The sequence below is a fragment of the Chionomys nivalis genome, chromosome 11 (genome assembly GCF_950005125.1).
Source record: "Chionomys nivalis chromosome 11, mChiNiv1.1, whole genome shotgun sequence".
In the NCBI taxonomy this organism is placed as follows: Eukaryota; Metazoa; Chordata; class Mammalia; order Rodentia; family Cricetidae; genus Chionomys; species Chionomys nivalis.
Window position 1 is genome coordinate 67090510 of NC_080096.1, and position 21507 is coordinate 67112016.

The window sequence follows — 21507 nt, forward strand, 5'->3', positions numbered from 1 at the left end:
CAGTGGGACAGAAATAGAGCCAGCTTTGAAATACAACAGGAAAATGACCCGGTGCCAGGTGTGCAGGTGAAAAGAGGGTTAAATTTGCACTTATCTTTTATGTGCCCACAGGGCCTTATTTGTTGGTGTTTAAATTTCTGGGAAAAGCAGTAGGAAGTTTAAGCATTTTGCTGCTGCTGCTGCAGCGATCCCGGGAGGGTATTGCCCTGTGTCTTCCCATTATTCTTTGTCACTGTGCTTCTAAGAAGAAATACTTTTCAGGACTGTGTGCAATCCTGCAGAGACTGCTTTACTCTAGCCCACAAGACATTACAGTAAAAATGCTGTCATTGGGGATGTGCTTTTAAAGTGGATATGATCTTGCCGTAAACAGATGAGGTTATCCAATATATTAAGAATCTCAGAGAGGGTAGCTGATAATGAGTTATGGTCTAGATTTAGTTACAAAAACTTAAAAAAAAAAAAAAAAGCTTCTTCTTGCCCTAAGTGTCAAAATTTTACTTAAATTGTTCAGTCATTTCATTCATATCCTCTAGCAAAGAAACTGTATAATTTCAGTAAAATAAAAATGCTGACGATATATTCATAATAGTGACACACAGATTATAGATGAAATTTAATTTACAATTTTTGGTTGCATTAAATCTTTAACAAGTAACAAAAGTAAGAAATATTTGTTTCTCATTCTTCAATTTTAGACAGGAGAAAATCAAAGACTAGAAATAGTTCTCTTTGCAGTTGTCGTATTTTAGGTCCATAAATAGCTTATTGACCTCCTGAGAAAACTATTTTCTATAGATAAGATTTAAAGGCCAGTTCTTTAGGGCTGGCTTTTTCTAAATCCATCATGTTCACATCTTTGTTTATTTTATTTTTAGCACATTTAAAATTAATATGGGAAACAGTTTAATGATAGGCTTTCATTATTTTCAGTGTCTTTAGATATAACCATATCATTTGCAAGTCACAATTTTTGTGAAGGTAAGTCAGAATAGATATAATTTGCAATTACTGCTTTCCAAAACTATTTTTTTCCATGACTATACAATATGATTTTGTGAACTGTTTAAATGCACTTTTTTCCAAAGGGAATTCATTTACTGTAGGAAATGATCTACATTTTTTTGATTCTTAATTTTCAGAAAGTTGGTATATTTCTACTAAAAATAAAATGTTTTTAAATGTCCTGATCTTCAGAGCTCAGACCGTTGCTCCAAATTGAGTCTCTGTCTCTACCTCGATCCATCGCCAGATGAAGGTTCTAAGGTGATATGAAAGATATTCATCAGTATAGGATAGGGTCATTTCAGGTTCCCTCTCCACAGTTGCCCAAGGTACCAGCTGGGGACATCTCCCTGGACACCTGCGAGCCCCTCTAGAGTCAAGTCTCTTGCCAACCCTAAGATGGCTCCCTTAGTTAGGATATAAACTTCGCTGCTCCCGTATCCACCCTTCCTATATCCCAACCATCCCAATCCCCCAAGCTCCTCCCATCCTCCCCTTCTCACGTTTCTCACCCCATTTCCCCTTAGCCCCATGCCACCTCACCCGCAAGCAAGTTCCCAGTTTTTGCCCGGCAATCTTGTCTACTTCCCCTATCCAGTCGGATGACTATACGATTTTCTTTGGGTTCACTTTCTTATTTAGCTTCTCTAGGATCACAAATTATATGCTCAATGTCCTTTATTTATGTCTAGAAACCAATTATGAGTGAGAAGGAGGGAGAACATGAGCAAGGAAGTCAGGACCACGAAGGGTTGTACCCACCCACTGTGACAGTGGAACTGATCTATTGGGAGCCCACCATGGCCAGCTGGACTGGGACTGAATAAGCATGGGTTGAAACTGGACTCTCTGAATATGGCAGACAATGAAGGCTGATGAGAAGCCAAGGACAATGGCACTAGGTTTCGATCCTAATACATGAACTGGCTTTGTGGGAGCTTAGCCTGTTTGGATGCCCACCTTCCTGGACCTAGATAGAAGTGGGAGGACCTTGGTCTGCCCTGGACTGCTCTTCAGTATCGAGAGAGAGGGGGAATGGAGTGGGGGGAGGAGAAGAGGAGTGGGGAAAGGGGAGGGGAGTGGGGGAGGGGCAATATGTGGGAGTGGGAGGAGGGGGAGGGAAATGGGAAACGGGGAGCAGGTGGAAATTTTAATTAAAAAAGAATAAAAATAAATAAAAAAAATGTCCTGATCTTCAAAACAGAAATTGTGAAAAAAAATCAGTCTCACCCTTGATACAGTAAATTTGGTTTGCAAGAAGGTGAAGTTGGACAGTAATAGGTTTTAAACAGATTATCTAATTTTCCAACAGTGCATTTGCACTTTCTGTGAAACTGAGATGGAGGAATCCATTTCAATTTGATTAAACACATTTAACATTGAGGGCTCTCAGAGCTCAATTACATTTGTCAGTTAATAATTTTTTGTAAGATTCTTTTTCTCATTTTTCCCTCTTATCTTTAAAAGAAACTTCCCTTGCACCAGAAGAAAATACTAAAGCCATTATACATCATGACTAACTCAAAAATCTTACTTGGTGAGTGCATTAAAAAAATAAAATTTTCCACCTATTTCTCACTATTGATAAATTCTGTAGCAGTCTACAATAAGAAAGCCTTGTGGGAATTAGTTCCTTCCACATTCCCCTGTCTTAGAGGCAGTAGTCCAAGAACTTGAAAGACCTCTTTTAAAATGCAACAAGTTTCTCCTTGTATTTATCTTTTGGGGTCCTTAAGAAGCAGTTTAATAACTTACTGGGAAAGTTATTTTCTCTATGAAAAGACTTAGAAGTGTATGCCCAAATTTGTATGCTCTGATAGCTGAATCACTTCCCGTCGGATCTCCAAACAGTGCTGGACAGTCTGTCAAATGGACAGGGTCGCTGAAGTTTATTGTCGAAGGATATTGAGCATGGATTGCATCCCATATTCTCTTTAATAGCAACTGGGTTGTGGTGATTTGTCAATGTGCATAATAAGAATAATGAGTAAGCGATTAGAGGCCTGCCTGCTCTATTACTGTATATAAAATATTGGACTAATGTTGGAAGGATGCCTGTTGAATTGAAGTTACATCCTCAATGGAAAAAAACTAATCTCATTGAATTCCTAATCCAATATTCTTAGTATGTAACAAAGTAGAAGACTTCGAGGTACTCTGGTTAATAGTGAATTCACTTGTAGCTAATGATTGAACCATAAATGTTTATTTCATTTTTTCCAGTATATTGAGTTTTTCTTGACAGGGCTTTACCAAATGGTGGAGGGAGTAATTTCACTCATCACTTTTATTCCATTTTATCATACATTCAAACTTTCTAAATCTTATTAATATTTCTTGTATAAAAATGATTTGTGATTTTAGGGTTGATCATTTTGATATAATTGTAAATGTAAGATAATGTATTAAAATATATTTCAAAATTTTTTGAAGTGAATTTATATACTAAATTTAAAGTTCAGTGCTATATGTTTTTATAAGACAAGTTACAGGGTGGCCAACAGAGATAGAATAGTTGCAAAAATTAGTCAAATACTGTAGCAAACTTGGTTGACTGAATCACCCCAAAATTGTAATGGGAATGCATCAGATTTCCATTTGGAACTTTAGTTGAGCAGTTGGAAGAATCCTGGCAGTGTTCATGCATGTTAAAGTGCATGTGTTTCTCAATCCTGTGTGATACCTGTCACATATTCTGTCCATATGATGATGGGCTAGCACACTCTCTAGCATAGCCTGTGATTACGTGTTCAGTAAGTTAATGGCCCTTACAATGTTTAGCCAAGCTTACTGAGAGAAATCATCAGTGAGTTAACATATTGGTTACCATTTAGCTGTTAAAAAGCTTCTATTTTTAAGTCATAGATCTTAAGGTGAAAGCCTTCCAAAGAAGCCTTAGGAAACAGATGTCACTTATCCACGGATACTGTCAGCCTTGACTTGCATTGGTTCTTACAAAAGAAATAGGAAATTAGTATTATTCTCGCTATACTATTATCACAGGCATGTGGAGGATGGTGAGAAGCCATGTGCACTGTCAGATTTATGTTGAAGTTCTCTGAAGGGAATCTGAAGAGATGGTGAAGAAACTGAAGCCTATTCCATGTGAGCATTTAAACAGACTCATTTGCTTCCTGCCTTTAATACACAAATGGTGATATAGGTTTCTGATTCTTGAAAGCCAGTCAGATGTAATAGTATCTTTCTGCCAGGCAGTAGTGGCACACGCCTTTAATACCACCACTTGGGGGGCAGAGGCAGGAGGATCTCTGTGAGTTCAAGGCCAACCTGGTCTACAGAGTGACTTCCAAAACAAGTACCAAAGGTACTCAGAAAAACCCTGTTTAAAAAAGAAAACAAAAAGATTTTCTCTTGCCAATAAATTAGCAATTCATGCATAAGGAATTCAAGTATCAGAGTAGACCATAATTTATAATGGAAGAAATGAAGTATAGGCAATCTAGAATTGACAATTTGTGAAGTAGTGAGTCCGTAAGAGGCTTGGGGTAATGGGATTCAGATTTGAGAGTGTTGGAGATACACATCTGGGTTCAACCTGACCAGCTGCTAGGCAGGACAGAGAGAAGAGAAGATTCCTAATCAATACCTGAGCGAGAAAAGCAATTTTCATAAATGACCAGAAGTGAGGTCATGAGATACAAGTCTGAGAAAGTATTACAACACTGTAGCCCCATCAGTGAACTGACCATGAAACACATGGCCTTACATTCACAAAAACAATCATGCATAACTTCTCTATTATAAATTTTATTGGATAATACACATTCAATATATGTTTATAGCATTCAGTATTTTACAAAGCTAAAGACTTTCAAGATAAGGAGTCCTCTTTTATTTTTTAAATTTTCCCTCTAATTGTGCATCTTTACAATCATCAGACATTCTCTTTACATAATTCATTTTGCAATGAGGATAGAAAACAGCTTCATCCTTTATTTTTTATTTTCTCCTACAATTAAGTCTCCTTTAAGGCTTGTATATTAATGTTGGCTTTACTGTTTGAAGAACTGAAAATTTGGAGTAAATATTTCCATGTTTCTGTGATAAAAATACTCTAAAAAAGCAGTTTAGGGAAGGTAAGGCTTCATTTCAGCTCATATGTTACAGTCCATCATTGAAAGAAATCAGTGCCAGAACTCAGGTAGGCAACTTAAGCAGAAACAATGGCAGCATGCTGTTGGCTGCCTTTCTCACAGCTTAATGATTAGCTAGCTTTCTTATTGGGGGCAACCTAAAACAGGAATGCTAATACCCTCGGGTTACCTGCACTCATTTCATTTAACAATCCAGGTAATCAGCAGAGATGTTCTCACAGATGTTCTCCCTGCCTCTCCCCTCCCTTTCAACCCATGCTCCCAATTTCCTCAGGAGATCTTGTCTTTTTCTACTTCCCATGTAGATTAGATCTATGTATGTCTCTCTTAGGATTCTCATTTGTTGTCTACGTTCTCTGGGATTGTGATTTAGACTGATTTTCTTTGCCTTATGTTTAAAAATCACTTATGAGTAAATACATGCAATAATTGTCTTTCTGGGTTTGGGTTACCTCACTCTAAATGATGTTTTCTAGCTCCATCAATTTGCCTGCAAAATTTAAGATGTTGTTATTTTTTTCAATATCAAAAGGAAAAAAGAAAGCATAATTAACAAATGGTGATGGTGTGACTGGATATCAACATGTAGAAGAATAAAAATAGATCCATATCTATCATCACCTACAAAACTCAAGTCCAAATGGATCAAAGACCTCAACATAAAGCCAGCCACACTTATCCTCATAGAAGAGAAAGTGAGAAGTACACTTGAATGCATTGGCACCGGAGACAAGTTCCTAAATGTCACACCAGTAGCAAAGATACTGCGAGAAACAATTAATAAATGGGACCCCCTGAAACTGAAAAGCTTCTGTAAAAGGACACAGTTAACAAGCAAAATGACAGCCTACAGAATGGGAAAAGGTCTTCATCAACCCCATATCATTCAGAGGTCTGATCTCCAAAATATACAAAGAACTCAAGAAATTGATAATCAAAAGAGCAAATAATCCAATAAAAACATGGAGTACAGACATAAACAGAGGAATCTAAAATGGCTGAAAGGCACCTAAGGAAATGCTCAACATCCTTAGTCATCAGAGAAATGCAAATCAAAACAACTCTGAGATTCCATTTTACACCTGTAAGAGTGGCAAAGATCAAAAACACTGATGACAACTTATGCTGGAGAGGTTGTGGGTTAAAGGGAACACTCCTTTATTGCTGGTGGGACTGCAAGCTGGTACATCCCCTTTGGATGTTAGTGTGGCGGTTTCTCAGAAAATTAGAAACAACCTTCCTCAAGACCCAGTAATACCACTTTTAGATATATATCCGAAGGATGCTCAATTGTGCCTCAAGGACATGTGCTCAACTATGTTCATAGTAGCATAGCAGAACCTGGAAACAACTTAAATGCCAATCGACCAAAGAATGAATAAGGAAAATGTAGTACATTTACACAATGGCGTACTACACAGCAGAAAAAAATAATGACATCTTGATATTTTTCTTTATGTTCTGATAACTTTCTGAGAAAATAGCAAAAATTAATATTTTAAACATGATTTCTTATAAGTATGTGAAGTGTAGTATTTCCAAATTTTTAATATTAACTCTAGACAAGAATCAATTATCAAATAATCTGGCTAACAGTTTCATTCTAACATTAATATGTTTGATTATGAACTTTTTATATGAAAGTTATATTATTAAAACATAAAATAGAAGTAAATATAATTATGTGTCAATACAAAAATTTACACAATAAAATCAGAAAATAACTTAGTATACCATAAAATTATACATAAAGGTATGTTTCTCAACATATATTTCAAAGGAAAACAAATTTCAAAGCCTAAGTTATTTTTTACCAACCAGTAGGTATTTTGATACCAATCAGTTTAGACTTGTTTGTCTAGTACAGAATCACACCAGATAGCATAAGTACAGCCTCCATAAGTATTTCTAATTTGTTAGATTTTTAATACATTTATTATTTTATGAGAGTGTCTCAGAGTCACAAATTGACCTACTGTAGTCGTGTTAGAGTTGAATTCATGTTTCATGGTCTACGAATTAACTTCATAGAAGAAATAAGGCTCATAAGATGAGCAATGAAAAATAGATGAAATTTGTGTTAGAATTCACACACCAGTGTAGTCAACAGTCCAAGAAGTTCTGGGAGCTCTCACTAGGCTAAGCTGGAGCTTTAGAGATACTGAAAGAGTAACAGTTTCATAGAGAGAAACTTCTAGAAGATAAAAATGTAAGAGGGTTAGGAATCACAAGTGGCCAATCATGATGGAGGCGTGAATTCAGAAAAGGACAGAATTTTTCAAAGTACTTTTGCATTCAAATGTAAATGTCAACCCGGAGTGCTACCTTTGTTCTAACCACTTTTGCCGTATAGTTTACCTTCTGCCATTAAACATAGTGTATTGTGTGAACCGCTGGATTGCAGATTTTTTGTTGTTGTTGTTTTTTTGGTTTTTTTGGCTTAGCTGATAAATAGTCAGCTACTAATTTATGTGTGTTTCATTCACACATATGGAGGGCATTCTATACACATTGTTGTCTGTACTTGTGGACTCAGTGTTTTATACTGTTAACAGAAAAGTGGTCAAATTTCCAAATACATGTCTATAAATTGAGTAGTAAATTAGAAGTCTTCAGATAATCCTCAAAATTTGATGGATGAATGTGTCATGTTTTGGGGAGAAAGGTTCTGGATATTCATTGGCTAATATTAGGTGAAATTCTGACATCTTTACATCCCATTGAAATTCAGATAATCAAAAACATATTTTCTGATCTCACACAGAAAATTGAAAGTGTGTTTTTATAAATTACATTGTCTTTCAGGGAAAGAAAATAGTTTTGTAGTCAGTCAAGAAATTCTTGCCCATATAGAACAGTGAATATTTAAGGATTATGCATAATCTTTCAATATTATGAGGTATATCACTTTTCATTAGGTAACTAAGAAAGATTCACATTTTTATACTATGAGATTCAACAGTAACTTATCAATTTCATGACTCTGTAAATACTCAGAGAGTGTTTTATCTAAATGCTAACTTAGATTTGGAGCACAAAGTTCCCACAGGTGTGGATTAAAGGTGTCCCCATTTTCTTCTTCAGGGGAATCTTGAGGAGTCTTGCTCTTTTCATCCTCCGGTCCCAACTCCCCTTCAGGGGAGGCTCTTCCTTGGTAAGTCTTACATGCTTCTCTTTGTGAGTTTAGTTTTGTATGATCTGAATGTCTATCTTAAAGTAGAAGAGAAATAGAGATGTCAAGATCATTCACGAATTGCAGCATTATGTTAAATGGGAGACCATAACTTTGCTACTATTTCAATAATTCTAAAGTTAAAAGTACTTTTAAAAGCCGTCATTGTAAAATTGAAATTATATGCTTGATTAGATACTGTTGATTTTCTGAGTCTAGAATTATACTATCATTGCTGATGAGTTTTGTTTAAATAGTATAGTCAGAAATACCTCAGATTTTAAGCAACTGTGGAAAAGCCATCTTTGTAGAGATCTAAAGTTAGAGTGACATTCACATTCTTCTTCAGGTCTCATGAGCATCACATTCAGGATATCATTGCTTAAATTATCAAAAGACAGTTCCAAGCATGCTTTATTCTCAGATCATTTTGTTTTATTTTTCAAGACAGGATTTGACAGTGTATTTCAGCCTGGCCTTGAACTTATAGTCCTCCTACCTCAGTCTCTGAATGCAGAACTCAAGGTATACACCACCATGCATTGTTTTTTATCAGGTATACACCACCATGAATTGCTTTTTATCAGCAAAAACCATTTGTTTTCATGAGCACTGGTGTTTTTGCCAGCAAGTATGTTCGTATGAGGGTGTCATATCCTCTGGAACTGGAGTGCAGACAGTTGTGAGCCGCTATGTGGGTGCTGGAAGTGAACCCGAGTTTTCTGAAAGAGCAGCCAGTGATCATAATCACTGAGCCATCTCCCCAGAAACCTTTGATACCCTTTCTTAAAGTGGAATTTAAAGTTTAATCATGTGCATATGTGTGTATAGGTATGTGCATAGGCAACTGTGAATGACTAAGGAGTCTCAAAGTGGGCATCTCATTTCCAGGAGTTATAGTTGCAGACCGTTATACACTACCTAGCGTGAGGGCTGGGAACAAAACAGGGATCTCTGCAAAGCAGTTTTCTTTCTCAAACACTTAGCTGCCTCTTCTGCCCTAAGCACTAGAAACTTGGAGGAGATATGTCCACCCATTATAAATGCTAAGGCTAGAGACTAGAAAGTGATCTGGGTAATTGAAATGCTTGCTAAACAAGTATGGAAACCAGAGTTTGTATCCTCATCACTCACACAAATGTTGGATGGTATTGGTGGCCCTGCCTAAAACTCCAACTTCAGTACGTAAAGAAGGGTTGTGGTTCCTCTTCCTCAAGATTATTGGCTACCAGTCTGAAAGGGTGGAGGTAACAGAAGCAGCAAACAAGGTTCATATGGCTATAAATATGATGAAGATAGCCTTCCAGGAGATAACTTGAGGGAGAAAACTCAACTTTATTCCAGAGTATAAGAATTATATAAGATTGGAAAGCCTGGGGACAAACCCTAACGTGCATTAAGTGGTAGCTTCCTACCATATAACTGCATTAGTGGAAGCACAGGCTTATCAAAGTGCCTAGAATCTTTACTCAACATATGGTATTAGGGAAAGAATGTGGGGAACTAAGTCAAGGGTCATCCTTGAGATAAGTTGGGCATCTGGACATAGAGACCTTCTCCAAATAATAGCAGAAAGGAGGGAGTCCTTGATGTTGCCTAGCTTGGATAAATCTGATAGGCCACAGTAAGCTGCAACCTCTAAATAGTAGAGCCTCTCAATACCAGGTGACCCCCAGAAAATATTGGTTAACAAGCTTAGTCATCTGGGAAAGCTATACATTTGACTGAAAGATCCTGCCCCAATGAGCAAAGTGAGTGATTAAAAATGATTCCTGGAATCCAACTCAGATGTCCATGCACATAAACACACACTTATATTTGTGAACCCACAATATGCACCTATGAACATGAAAATTATATACACACATACATATAAGCACCATACATGCCAACATGTTTTGAAAATTGAATTTAATTGATATTGATGTGACACATGTCATGGTAAGAAATATATTTTATAATTATATATGTGCATACATATGTGACTACTTCTATATATATTATGTATATATATTTATAAATATATACATGCATATATATGGATACGGTGTTGTGAATGAAAGTTTGAAGAGTCTCGAAGCAATACTTAGTAAGTATATTTTAATATCTCACTTCTTGGAAGTTGAGGAAGTAGGAGAATTCACGAGTTGTTATTACGGGAAATCAAATTGCCAAGTGATTGAGAAAGAAACCTGATATCACAAGACTATCACCACAGTATCTGTCTAAATCAATTTCTAGTTCCATACTATGGCTACTGTGTGGTAAGATTCCTTAGTGAGATTAGCTCAGCATTGTTGTTGGCTCTTTTTTTTTTCAATGGCAAACTTGCAGTTGTTACACTATAAAGAAAAGGCATTAATATCAGAAGAGTATAGTAAAAAATCCTTTAACCAGTGTCTTTCCATACATGAATCTAGAAGAAAATGAGCAGTGGTTCTCATGGGGCAATGGATAATGTCTTCTGGACAGTGTCATGGTTTCCCTAGTGTGACCTTTTACAGCAGAACTAACAAATCATGTGTCAAACCCCTGCCCAAGTCTACAAGAAACAGTTTTTATATTAAATGATACTTTCAGGACATTCCAGTCTAGATACCATTACTCTGTATTCCTACTGATTATCCATAAGGCTTATCTGAGATTTCCTTTAATTCAGGACTAAATGTTGCTAAAATAATTTGAAATCTATTTAAATATTTTCTTAACCAGAGTTAATTTTATAGTTCATCCCTTTAGAAACCCCACACTTCACTGAAATACAGATATATTTTCTCCATAATGTTGCTTTATCAGAGTTAACAATAAGCTTATCCCAGTAGAATCCTTTGAGTCCATAGTCACTCACACTTCCAGTCTCCTCTACACAGCTGGATCATCTAACGTCTCCATTTAAGGAGTCACCTTCTGTGCTACCAAGTTAGGACACATGTTCTCTAGCACGTATTAAAAGTATTATCCTGAAGTGTATTTTCTCTTCTGTAAAATTAGAAATGGCCTTTTATGACCTCCATCTAAATAGACTAACAGATTCATCAATTTTATTGCTTCGTTTTGAAACACACTTCCCTGTTCAGTACTCTTAGTAGTGAAACACTTACCAAAGTTGTTTGAGCTGTCTGATACTAACCACATGCATGAATGCTATCTCACACGAACTTGGTTTACCACCCTGCTAGAGCATAATGGCTATTTAAACAGCATTGTTCAAGGTTTCCGATGAAGTAATTCTCCTGAAACCAGATAGCACAGCCATAATAATCACTTATGAGCCTGGATAGATGGTTCAGCAGTTAAGAGCACTTGTGGTATCTCCAGAGGACCTAAGTCTTCAGTTATGGGTGATGGGAGTGGAATTCAGGTTGTCTACAACAACAACAAGTGCATTAAGCCACTGAGCCAACTCTCTAGTTCCTATCAGATTTTTTGAGTATGAGGAAATCTGTGGGGACTCCTCCTTTCTCTCACACACATACCCTTGAGGTATTTGTGCCTGAGTACTTTTCCTGTCCAAGATACCCCTCTCAAGGGTCAGCATTTGCTCTTATCACCCCTTAGATATCTGCTTTCATCACTTAATATCTTCAAAGATACACTCATCTAGTCTTTTAGTGTGAGTGATTCATAACTCATGACATGCAAATCATTTTATCCCCCTGACATCTCATTCCTGAGAACTCAACAAATTTATTTCTCACCACATTCATTTCTCAACTTCTGGTAAATTATAATTTAACTCATATTTTCCAGTAGAAACCTCTTTGCCTTCCCATTCCTCTCAGTTTAGAGGTACACTCTCTTTACAAGAAACTCTTGGCCTTTCCATTCCTCTAGGTTTAGGAGTATACTTTCTGAAGAAGAAACTCTTGGCCTTCCCATTTCTCTGGATTTAGTGGTGCATCATTGGAAGAAGAAAATCTTTGTCTTCCCATTCCTCTGTGTTTAGGGGTACTCTGTCTGAAGAAGAAGTTTTCATATCCTTCAAACTCTCTTACATTTTACAATATCTCATGGTATCTTATTACTACCAATATTGAATATTTAGCAAATATTATAGGAAATGAAAAATGTAACTCAGTGTATTTTAAACCATATCCAATATGTTTTATTGAAAACTATCAATTAAATGGGGCTAAAAGAAAAATATTTTGTCTAGAAGAAGAAGGTAACTTATACCAAATAGAATACTGTATCAGTTTTGGTTTAAAATGCTGTCATAAAACACCATGATGAAGAGAAACTTGTGGAGAAGGGTTTTATTTAATATTACAATTCCACAACACAGTCCATACCAAAGGAATTCAGGGAAGGAGCTCAAGGCAGGAACCTAGAGACAGGGTTGAAAGCAGAAGCCAAGGAGGATGCTGCATTACTGACTTGATCTCAACAGCTTGCTCAGCCTGTTTTCTATTCACTTTAGGACCACATGTCTAGAAGTGGCATCTTCCATAGTGAGCTGAGCCCTGCCACACCAGTTGTTAATCAAAAAAGGTCTCACAGGAGGGAAGATTTTATTAATGTAGTTACTTCTTCCCAGATGACCTGACCTTGTGCCACATTTACTGAACACTAACCACATCAAAGGTCATGCTGGAATATTTCAGCATTTATCGTGGCTCAATTTATTATAAGTTTCAATTGCATTAATAATTTTATTTAGGTATTTTCTAGTAAATGTGATTTAACAGTCAGTATCCATGGACTGTACTGATTCAACTAATCATGGATTAAATTTAGAAATACATACTTCTATACAGAACATATAAAATTTCTCTATTTTTGTTACTTTTCATTCTTTTCTAAATAATTCAGTGTAATAATTTACATAGCACTTTAACTGAAATCAGAATTAAAAGTGGCCAGAAATTCTTCAGAGAATACAGGGTAACATGTGCAGACTCTGTGCACACTACACACAGTTTATTTTTATAAAGTATTTCAGTATTGATGGGTTGTGGCATCCACAAGAGATACTGATGCCTTACTAAGGAAACACAACTATTGCATTGTATCCCATACCTTGAAAAGCTCATGATGTACATTTTCCAATGTGTGGTACTATCAGAGAGAACAGTTCTAGAGCCATTGTATGCATATGTGTGTGTGCATGCATATGTGTGTGTATAATCTATAAGCATTATTTATATAATTCATCAATAAGTAAATAAAGCATTAGGTTCTCCTATTAATTTTAAAATATAATGACATATTTAGTCAGTGTATTTTGGCACATTTGTACACACATTTATCATGACCAAAATGTGACATGAATGATACATAATGCTTCTCTCTGAAGTACTCATCTGTATTTATAAACACGGGACTCATTTTTCAGTGTCACCAAAAGAAAACTGCAAACTGTATACCACTCATCAACTCTAGACTTAATACTTGCTTTCAACTTAAACAACTGTTTTTAATTCATGGCAGAATTTCTTGATCATTTTCTCCAGATACTAATTAATTTACTTTTCTCCATATACATAATGAACTAAAACTTATAATTGTATTTCATTGCATTGATGGTAATCTACAGGAGACTCAATCCCAACGTTCTTGTTACTTTCAGCAAACTGACTTTACAATTCCTATCAATGGTCTGAGGGAACTGAATTAATAGAAGGATTTACCCCCTTTTATTTATTCTACCAAGGCCACGTCTCTAGAGGAGTGCTTCATATTGCAGACATTGCATTCTCTGGTTTTCTGGCTGGCTTAATGGGATGTTAACATCGATTGGTACTATTTCTCTGTCACCTGAGAAGAGCTGTAGGCTTTGTGGTGTGCTACTGTTTCACTTCCTTCTCATGTCTTTTTTAAAATTGGGCATCACTAAACCAAATGTCTTCCATGCTTATGGGACCGCAACTTCCTTTTCTGAGGAATGAATTCTTGTAAATGTATAATGCACCCGGAATCCAAACCACATCACATTGGTTATGTCAAGCCTGTAACAAATAATATCAGATTCTCTGAAAGTGTGGGCAGTTCAGACATGTGCTGTTATAAAACTGTTGCCCTCTGGTGAATGCAGGACTATTACTAAGATTTGTAAAGCTGAGCATAGACTGAGATAGTAAATTCTTTTGGTACTACAGCCATTTTAAATTCACTTCGTGAGAAACTGAAGTAGGATCCAGAACTTTCCTTGTAATTTTTAAAAAATTAAAAATGGACATTATAATTTTCAATATTTAATATTTAAAACAATGTGAATTTTTGTTAAGGCTCTGATTATTCCCTGCTGAGGCTTGTCTTCCCTGACTGTCCATGTGGGCCAGATCCTGTAACAGTCCACAAGTACCAAGTGGTATCACTGTGAACAATACTATCTTGTGTGGTAAGGTGCTTACTTGATTGTCATGGCCAGGATCTGTAGGTATTTAAAGCTAGTATCTCTCGTCAGTGGATTTTGGGTTTCTCCAGAAGCATCATCAATCTCTAAAGATTTGGCAGTATCGGTCATTCCTTTTAAACATTCCCTAACAAAATGCTTCTTGCCTCACCTGTACATTTTTTTTTCCTAAGGTATTTTGTCTGCCTGACCCTCTTTGTATAAGGTTCTTTTCACCTTTTGCATTTATCCAAGAGTGATATTGAAATGTCACCCCAACTTTAACAAAGTTGTTTATTCTACCATCCCTTCTCATTCTGCTCCACTCTCATATTGAGATGCATTCATCATCCTTCAAATTCTTGAAGTCAGTGGAGGCCTTCAGGACAATTCTCTCTCCAGGGAGTCTTCAGACATACGATTTCTTATTATCTCAAAGTAGGTGACAGATTTAAATGATAGTTACAGTTTACATATCTGTTTGATCATTAAGAACATTGAAAAGAATGAGAAATCTACCACTAAAGTTGGTAGAAATCTTACAAACCTACAATACATTTGGATGTGAAAAAGTTGCTATTATGTGCATTTCAAGTGCTTATAATTTAATATAGATTATTCTCAGATAAAATTGCTTAATGATAATAATTTCAAAATCCCTTGAAGGATTCAAAAACTGGAAAATTTGTAGGATTAGTGCTAAAACACATGGGGAAATTGAACTGCGGGATCTGCTTACAACATGAAATAGAAGGTGGAGTTTTGTCTTCCTTCAAATATTGCCTTATGAGAGTTCATTATATACTTACAATGAAAATTCTGGGAGATTGTCATCAAAAAAGTATATAGACTATAAGTTTTTTCCTTGTCAAGACAGCAGATACTCATATTAAACAGGAAACCATAATAAACAACACATAGAAATGGTTGTCAGAGGAAAACAATCTTTTCAAAAGAAAGGAAATCTAAAAGACTTTATTATAAGATAGTATGCAAATTTATTACAGGGAAAATTAAAATGACAAATGATTATCATAATTTACACATTGTAAACAGTTATCTTGTATTAAACTCATTTTATGACATTCAAAATAGTAAATTGTACAGTCGTAGAACATTTGAAGTTGCTTATTTAAGTAGTGGAAGATATATTACTATCACAAAATACAGGAAGTAACTATGATTGAAATAACTCATAAAATTCCAAATATAAATAGCAAGCAAATACCAATTAAAGTTTCCATTAGAAGAATGTGTATTTTAAAACAGTTAACTAAAGTATATTTTGAAACAGTTAACAGCTGTATCATCTAGGACCCAAACCTGTAAGAACAGATAAAGACGTCATGAACAGAAAAATGCCCCACTTTATATTAAATATCATCTCTAATTTCAGGATGCATTTATGTTGAGCCTGAAGAATTTGGAATCATTTTTACTTTGGGCTTAACTTGCAATGGAATGCAGCATTTGAGTTGTTGTGGTTGATAAGAAAGACAACAGAGAACTTAACAAAATTGAGGACGCTGATGTTTCATGATGCTGTCATGTAGCTCACACTTTATCCGAACATAAGAAGTGTTTCTGTTCACCTGGAGAGAATATGGGAAAGAACAAGAGCAGATACAAAAGTGCATGAGATGACAAGTTAAAAGCACAGGCTTTTGAAGAAAATACCGTTTTTCTCCTTCAAAGTTTGTGAAAGAAGTTACAGGCAAAGTTGACTTTGTTGTGACTAGGGATGGGCAGGTGTTCTTACTTTTAAGACTACAGAGCCAATTAGAAAAAAACACCTACCTGCAATATGGCCTTGAAGATTCTTTGATATCTCCGGTACTGGAAATATTTGTAGGAAACTGGACTAGAACAGAGACATGACTTTGCTGTATGGAGACCGAGAAACTGCTTTGAAATGGGATGTGCGTATAGTGTTTACAGTATATAGTAACATTTAAAGTTATTTGTTTATTATTTCTGACATAGGATTTCACTGGATAGCTTCTCTGTCCTGGTACTCACTGTGTAGAAGAGGCCACCCTTGGAAGGATTCTCCTGTCTCTGTCTCTCAAATATGGAGATTAAAGGCAGGCACCATCATAGATAGTTATATTTAAAATTCTTATGATAATAGTATTTGAAACACTGTGGTTTCAAGAAATTTTTAATAATATCTGTGATCTATTTACAGATATTTTTCTAGTTTAATTAGTCATAATAGTGACACAGGAATTGACAGTCTGTGTATATTCAGTCATTTTCAAAAAAATCTCTCTGATTTTGTGCTTTATAAACACTGATTAAATTATAAAATATTATTTTTATTTTAACTTTCAAACTTGAGAATATAAATTTTTAGTGCAATTTTATTTTCTAATATAGAATGCAATCTCATCCAGGGGCACATTTATAAAAAACCAATGTAAAGTTTTTGGAGTCATAAAAATACTGAGACATAAAGTGTTTTAACAGAACAACCTAATTATGTCTGTATAATTCAGTAAGCTCACAGCTTTATAGTGGTGAATTATTGAGAACATGAAAACAATTAGCAAAGGAAACCATTTTTAAATTGGAATTTAGGATTTTGGCTCCCATCTATAGCATTTTATTCTTTCCAGTAGTTAAAATAAAATTTGGCCAATGTAAATCTTAATTCACCCAATCTACATAAACTGCAGTAAATTAGCTGAATGATTTTTCTCATAATTTATAATGAAATAGCCACTCTGTAAAACTTGTGTTTGTAAGCTTTTAATTTATGTCTCATTTCCTTTCGGTTAATTGCTCAGTCAGCAGCATTGTGACGTCATATCTTCATGGGAAGGATGGTGTTTCCCAATGGCTCAAATACAGCAAGGGTGCATTTGTTGTTCACTAGGTAAACTGGTGAGCTAGCATGCTGTCATTGGGATTTTTTGGGGGGAAAGAAGTTAGAGACCAGATTAGCACTACCAGTTTCATCATCAAATCGACTCCAGGTTTGATTAATCCTAACATGAGGAAGGCGAGTGAGCCTCTTTCTCGTAGTTCTGCCATCTCTAGATTTCTATACAAAGGGAGAGTGCTACAAGTGATTGACACATAGAACCTTCTCTGTGAATGTTCGGTTTTTTCATACATCTTACCTTCTTTACACCAGACTTCAGGAGATGCTCTCAAATATTATCTGTCAAGTTTATAAACCAACTTAATGCAATTATCTTGGATTTCCACTTTCTGTGGTGGGACAGGAAGATCTGAAACTATTAGAAACCAGTGTGTGCAGTAGGGACCCGAGATTGTCCTGTTGATGTCTTGTCACCTAAGGAATGAAGAAAGAGATTTCTTTTTGGCATAGCTTACAACAAGAGCAAACTTGACTCTAAATTCGGCACTTCTTTCCCTGTATCATCATTTTGGCTGTAGTTTGTGGGCAAGGGACACAGAATATTACATAGTTAAATCTAAAGCTACACATTTCTCTTAGGTTGTAAACAATGATTTCTTGGGAAATTAAAGGCATAGTAATGTTGGTTATTCTGTTTTGTTTTGTTTTTTATTGAAAAAAATTTCCGCCTCCTCCCAGCCTCCCATTTCCCTCCCACTCCTCCCACTCCTCTCCCCCTCCCCCCACTCCTCTCTCCCTCCCTCTCCAGTCTGAAGAGCAGTCAGGGTTCCCTGCCCTGTGGAAAGTCCAAAGTCCTCCCCCCTCCATCCAGGTCTAGGAAGGTGAGCATCCAAACTGGCTAGATTTAAATTAGAATTGAATTAGAATTAAATTAAATTAGAATTAAATTAGAATTAAATTAGAATTGAATTAAATTAGCTCACATTTCATAAAGAGATTCTTATGTTTCTAACAATACATCTTCGACTATTCAAAGAATAAATGCAGATTAATATTCAATCTTTTCCAATGTCTTTCTTCTGAAATAAGTATGAGCTTAAAGTAATCCAAGGCTTTCTTAAAATATTTTATATATTATAACAATTTTTTGAATAAAAATGAGCAGCTTCATAAGAATGTTGTGATATTTTATAATAAAAAATACATTCAATTTCTAAACTGAACATAAAGAAGCATTGAATTTCTTACCAATATCACAGCTGCTGTTTGCTGTTATGGGCTCTTTCTTCTCCTTTACACAGACCCTCCCCATAATCTTTTCCTCCTCCTAATACATAGGAGTTACCAAGCACTTGCTTAACTACTTTGTGATGCATAATTTAAGTCCCACGTGGGGGCACATTGTAGAGTTAAAGCTTTGGCTGACTTTTCTAATTTCTATATAAAAATCCAAACCTTCTTACATTCTTATGACATCTCAGCTGACCAAGAACCTGTGACATCACAGCAATTTTAAAGGTTTTTATAGGCTTTTCTTCAAAAGAAGGACAATTAATTTGAATATTTTTATATGGACACAGTAACATATTTCTATGGGGGGACGTTGTTCTCTTGACATGATTTTCTTAACTATTTAAATATTTATCTAGTGTAATAGCAATAGTAATAGAATGTACCTCAGCAGCTGCTAGTGAACATGTTTTTGTTGCTGACAATTTCAATTAGAAGACTTGCTGGAGAATCCAATGAAAATGTGGATAATTCTGAAAAGGTCAGTTCTGAATTATTGTTAACCATAACCATTTCCCAAGCCATTAGGCAGATAAAATTCAATTGAAACTGAGAGACATAAAAGTAAATTATTTGAGAGCTTCCCAGATAGATGTGGAGAGTGTCATACATATGTGAAAGACACCTGTCTACAGAAATAACTTCAACTTGATTATCCATAATGGTACTCTCCAGTAAATGTAATTTGGCTATTATCATTTGCAAACCTCATGTCTCAAAGGCATTTTAGTTACTTAGAAAGACCATACAATTCAATGAGGTGAAGTGCTAACTGAAGCACAATTTAACGAACCCATAAAGTAGAATAAGGACAGCAATTCTACTGAATTACAAGAGGAAAAAGTTAAATATAGAAATAACTATGCACTTAGTCATAGCAAATGGATTTTATTGCAATGGAAGGAAGTTGAGGCCAAAACTAATAGGGAAAATACATACCAAACAGTTTTTACAGAGAATTAAAATATATTCATCTCAAATCAACATTTTCTCTTCTTGCCTTGCTGTATTGTTATTTCATGTCTTATTGTTGGTATGTGATGTCAACGTCCTCATTTCATTTTTCTCTTCCTTAAGATGTGCCTTTTTATTTAATGAAAGACACCGAGACTGGAAATGATGTGAATAAAGATAACTTTGTAATTCTGTACTGAAACTCTGAGTGACAGGTGATTAAAATACAATTTTGTAATTCAAGACATTATTCCTAAATAAATCAATTAACTTCATGATGCCTCCAAGATTTTCCAAAGCAGAAATCACAATATATCAATAATTTTGAAATCAACACCCACGTGGAATATTTTGTAGTTATTGGGCTGTGTGGTTGAAATTAGCACTTTGCATAATATAATATGAAAAGTGAACACAGAACTGAGCATAGTGATTTAAATGTCAAAATGAAATTACAGTTGTGGGAATGTACTAATATTTCATGAATTCTAGTTTTCTCATCTGTATAGTGGGCATGTTTTTCTTGTTTTAAAGAATATTTCATATTGATGCAAGATTAACATATTATATAAATGAACAATTATTAAATATATTCATTAAACAACAGAGCTCCCAAAATAAATTGAGGAAGTATGGAAAGAAGAAATCACATATAATTGAGGAAGTTTCAATAAGTAAAGAAACAGTAAGTGTACAGGTTATGGAATAATAGACTGGATATAATCATTCTTACAAATAAACCTGATAAACTTTCTCACATATCAGAAAACAAACTGGATATGAAAATATCTACAGAAAACCTCCATCCAATAGCGACAGAAGGGGAGAAGGTTAGGTTTTCTATATGCAGACCCCATCACTTAGTAGAAAATGATAGTGGACACATGAGTTGTACCATAACTTATTGAAAGAATTTTCTTAATGAAGTGAAAAGAAATTGGTTTTTAAATAACTATAATTTGTGGAGCCATATTAGTGATCCCTATAAGAACAATACAAACAACAACAATAATAACAAATCAAATTCACCTTTTAGAACCATTTGGAAGGACTGTTGTAAGAAACAGTGCTCATCTAGGTTTCAATCCTAATACATGAACTGGCTATGTGGGAGCTTAGCCTGTTTGGATGCTCACCTTCCTGGACCTAGATAGAAGTGGGAGGACCTTGGTCTTCCTGCAGGGCAGGGAATTTGTACTGCTCTTCAGTATCGAGAGGGAGGGGGAATGGAGTGGGGGGAGGAGAAGAGGAGTGGGGATAGGGAAAGGGGAGTGGGGGGAGGGGCAATATTTGGGAGGAGGGGGAGGGAAATGGGAAACGGGGACAGGTGGAAATTTTAATTAAAAAAGAATAAAAATAAAATAAAAAAGAAAATTTATGAATATTAGAAGAAGAAGAAGAAGAAGAAGAAGAAGAAGAAGAAGAAGAAGAAGAAGAAGAAGAAGAAGAAGAAGAAGAAGAAGAAACAGTGCTCATGTGGATGCATAGACTTTACGAAGGGCACCAAACGTCAAAATGCAGGAAGCTACCCTCCTAAGGCCAAGGGATCAGGGTGTCATGGGTTTGGTGTCGTTTGCCCCAAAGTCTTCATGTGTTTTAATCTTGGTACTGGGAGTAGTACTGCAATAGTAGGAACTATCAGAGGTGAGACCTGAAGTGAGATTCTTGGGTTCCTGGAAGAATGTCTTAAAAATGTGCTTGTTTAAAAATGTTTCTACTAGGGGGCTGGAGAGATGGCTCAGAGGTTAAGAGCATTGCCTGCTCTACCAAAGGTCCTGAGTTCAATTCCCAGCAACCACATGACGGCTCA

At 35.6% G+C, this 21507-nt stretch overlaps 1 protein-coding gene across 30 annotated transcripts in view; it reads left to right on the forward strand.

Moving 5' to 3' along the window:
- The window catches only part of Ptprd (protein tyrosine phosphatase receptor type D), a 2217081-nt gene that overhangs the window by 584670 nt on the left and 1610904 nt on the right, over positions 1 to 21507 (forward strand). For 29 of the 30 annotated variants that reach the window (XM_057783903.1, XM_057783917.1, XM_057783909.1 and 26 more), the window contains exon 3: positions 8205 to 8274. The exons of the other annotated variant lie outside the window; for it this stretch is intronic. The gene's annotated coding sequence lies outside the window, so the exon portion shown is untranslated. The remainder of the gene's footprint in view (positions 1 to 8204; positions 8275 to 21507) is intronic. 30 annotated transcript variants of the gene reach the window in all.